The sequence below is a fragment of the Microtus ochrogaster genome, chromosome 21 (assembly GCF_000317375.1).
Source record: "Microtus ochrogaster isolate Prairie Vole_2 chromosome 21, MicOch1.0, whole genome shotgun sequence".
In the NCBI taxonomy this organism is placed as follows: Eukaryota; Metazoa; Chordata; class Mammalia; order Rodentia; family Cricetidae; genus Microtus; species Microtus ochrogaster.
Genome location: NC_022022.1, coordinates 45,273,269 through 45,277,534, shown reverse-complemented (window position 1 = coordinate 45,277,534; position 4,266 = coordinate 45,273,269).

Sequence of the window (4,266 nt, the reverse complement as noted above, 5' to 3'; positions counted from 1 at the left end):
ATTTTGAAAAACTAGGTGAGGAATACCAGGGCTGTGTCAAATAACAATTCCTGACAATTAATTGCTATCCAAGTGCAATGGGTCAAAAAAAAAAAGTGGAAATGTGCATAGGATTTAGAGGAAAGGCAAGAGGTAGGAAAGCTTACCAATCTCTGCCTAGACCTACAGAGAGACAGAAAGAGAGACAGAGAGACAGAGAGGGAGGGATGGGGTGAGTGGCTGGCAGCACCAGCATGCCATCTTCTAGCTCTCAAGAGGCTTTGTGGGCTGAAGCATAAGGTGACAGCAAACACTGATTTACATGCTGTGTGCTCTGTGATGAAATCTCCAGCCCAGCCCAGCGGGAAGCCCCTCAGGAGTGTCTGGAGAACCCACCATCTTCTCCTTGGAGACTCAGCCAATAGCTACTTTTAAATATATGGTGTTATTTTGACAGTCATTAATGCCACGGTTTGCAAATCAAAACCCTCAGTTAATATGAGAGGAAGGGGGACTCTGTGGAGTCTACAAACTACACAGAAGCAGGACTTTTAAGGCTCTAAGGCAGCTCACTGGAAACTGTATGGGATAAAGAAGGGTTGCCATAGAACCCAGAAGAAGGTTTGGAACAGAACTCATGAAGGGTTGCAAGCTTTTGCTGGCTGGACAAGGTAACTTTGATTAATTGCAAGGTATGTTTATATCATGATTAATCACACCTAATATAGAAATTTTTTTGACAGGAAAAATTGCAAACAGAGAAGGTTTTCTTTATGATTCTTGAATTGTATTAATATTTTAAATCAGTTAACAGCTTAATGGATAGAGCAGGGGAAAGCAACAAACTAATTTAGCCTCCGCTAGCACCTCAAAGTGTCCAGTACCTGCTAGATCACATTTTGCAGAATTTCCATTTGTATTAATAACTTATTACTCCCATTAAACATGCATTTCCCCTAAAGCTTAATGCTCCTTCAGTGGAGACCAATTAACAGGGACAGTCTCTGCAGCCAGCCAATTATTTTAATTACAGGGAGTTTTAAAAATGTGCTTGCTTTGCATAGATTTGACTAGCTGAACTTGACCAAAGAATGCATTAACTATGTATTCTAAGAGCTGGAATATTTTCAGTGAATATGTGTATAACAAGACTTCTTTTGGCATGTGTAAGTGCATATTGTGTGTGTGTGTGTGTGTGTGTGTGTGTTCACATTCATGAGGATACTGTGTGTGTATGAGTAGGTCTGAAGTTGATACTGAAGCTTGTCATTGGTGCCTCTCCTCTTCATTTATTGGGACATATTGGGGCAGGATCTCTCACTGAACCCAGAACTTGTCAATTCCAGCTAGTCTAGGTAGCCAGCTTCTCAGAGGACCCCTGTCTCTGCCTCCTGAATGCTGGGTTAATAGGATGCTGCCATACCTATCTAGCTTTTGTGCATTCTGGGGACTCCAATACTCATACTCAAAGTGCTAAGTCCTTTATCCACTGAGTTACATTCCCAGTGCCCCTGAACCATGAAGAAAACTCATTTGTGGTCTGTAAAACAGTGGAAAACATCAGCTGCCTCTCATACCATTACTTACCTTTTTAGTTTGGAAGCTTATCGATCTGGTAGCCCTTTATTCTTGGAAAGATCCATGACATGAAGGTTGAGCAGGTCTTCTGTGAAACAACAGGTACTTGAATGCTTATTTCTTGCTCTGATGGGCTGACATTTTAAAATGCATGCATCTCGTATGTAATGATGATAAAGGGTTAGGAGCAGGAATGATGAAAGCGTATTGCATACATCAACCCTCTGAGAGGTGAGAAGGGTTCTAAGAAGATGAGGAGCCCCAGGGAAAGAACTGTGGGGAGGGTTGGGTTCTCCTGACAAAGTCAAGAAGTCACTCATTTTCGTGCGAGTGAGAGAATTTCTGAAGGGCAGGTAAGGAGTCCCCCTTGCAGAGCGGCACGACACTGGACAGGCCACTGGAGAGGAAGGGTACACTGACGATGTGAAGTCTAAGCACTAATATTCTAGCAAGAAGAAACAGACAGCATGTTGATTGGTTGGATGAGAGACACTGCAACACCAGAAAGAAAATCATCCTTGTGTGAAAGCAGAGAGCACAGTGCTTATGACCCACACTCTAGGTTTGTCAGTGACCGGAGCGCGCAAAGGGCACAGTCAAGTCCAATGCTGACTTCATCATGGTACTGATGTGGGGAAGTCTGGAGAGTGGTGGGGCTTCCCTCAGCTCTTAGCTGGGCTTGTAACATGGAAGTTAAGTGACCAGGTGCCCACGGACATACAAGCTTCCCTTGAGTTGGTGCCTTAGGGTTCCCGCAGTACAAATTTTAAATAAGCTTATGAACCACAGAGGGTGTGCCTTACAGGGAAGTTTAGTACATATTTGTAGGTAGGAACAAGAGGGAGATCGGAGAGGGGGGGGGCACTGAGAGGGTCTGAGCAGATCCATCTCCGTCCAGTCAGCTCAGCCGTTAGGTGTTCTGGGACCTCTCAGTTTCACTTCCGGACAAGGGAAGGAGAGGACAAAGGACAGGTTGGCATGTAAGGCTGCTTGTGGTGAAAATAGGTTCCTTAAGGGCCAAGGGCATTGTGTGATGTGAAGATATAGGGTGTTAAGGGGGCACGACTTACTTTTCCATTGCTGTGACCAAATGCCTGAGAAGTATCAACTTAAGGAATAAAGGTTTGTTTTCTTTCGCAGTTGGAGGGTATAGCCTATCATAATGAAGGGGGCATGGTGTCAGGGTACAGTCTATTGTGGAGAGGAGGCCCATGGCAAACGTAGCTTTAGGTATCATGTCACGTTGTCACATGGCATCCACAGTCAGGAAGCAGAGAGGGATGAACGCTGGTGCTGAGCTCTTCCTCCATTTCAGTCATGGCTGGGGTTCCTCTGTCCAACGGCCAGGCAGGTTTTTCTCCTCTCTAATCCTTTCTGGAGATTCCCTCATAGACCTGCCTGGAGGAGTGTTTATGTGCTGATTCTAAATCTCATCAAGAATACCACAGGCACCCATCACGACATCCATGAGATCTCCATGGCTAATTGTTGAACATTGTGAATCTGGTTCTAATTGTGTCTAGATAAAATGTTTTGTGGTATTTTCATGTTCTTTTAGTTAACAGCTTCTGTTGCCAGACCTTGTAATTCAGGGCTCACATTACAAATACCTACATCTTTTCAAGCTGCAACTGTCTCGTGGGCCTTCATAAACGATCAGTTTCTCAGTGCTTGCATGATTCTCCCCACAGCAGCACCACAGCAAGCGGTAACAATTAGGACAGCAGTCACTGTGGCTGGCCGTGTGCGCTGTGACTTCACTCTGTCCTCCCTGTAAGGGAAGAATCAGAACCTCCACCTTCATATAGAGGCTCTGAGGATCAGAGAGGCTAAGAGCCTTATGCTAAAACAGGTCACATGGCACCAATGGCTCGCTGTACACCACAGTATAACCTAAGCCCATGCCCTCCATTCTGTGCCCATGCCTGTAGCTGAAGTCCTGGGATCAACAGCATCAGCAAAAATTGCCAGGGAAGGGCAGTCCTAGCCCGTGCTGCTGAGCACAACAGCTCTGATGTTAAACTGAAAGGAGGTAGTTTATTCTGGAGCCAAACATGAGTGACCACAGCCTGGGAACACGGCTTCGGCTTACCTCAAATGTGATGTTCTCATGTGGCAACAGTTTTGTGAAGTTCTATTGTAACCAGAACAAAGAAAGTTGTATGCCAAGGTGCTTTTCAGTTACACTGGTGGAAATCTTAGGTAGACGGGATACAGCGATGCAGGGAGAACTATTGTAGGTGCCGGCTGCTGTATGGCAACCACATCCTAAGGCCTTTAGCAGGCTGGAGTCTGCTGTACATCCAGAAGGGTTTGCCTAGTGGTTGCAGAGATGTTGGGCAGGTACAGAGTAGAGCAATAAACTGCCATTAAGGGGCAGAAGGGTGCCCCCGGGCAATGTGGTCCTGAACTTGCAACGTTTCACTTTCTTCACATCCCTGAGTATCCAGTCAGCCACCCTAGCAGAAGGACCAGTGGAAGGTACAATTCTTTCCGGATATTTTTTTCACAACTTGATGCCACACCTCTAGGGGTGACCCACAGATTGCCCATTAGTAAGCACCCCTGTTATTCAGATGTAGGCTCCACTTTAATAACTGCATGTGGGATTCTTTTTTTTTTATTGAGAAAAGGAAAAAAAAAGTTTCCCCCTCCTCCCAGCCTCCCATTTCCCTCCCCCTCATCCCACCCTTCTCCCCCTCCCCCCAC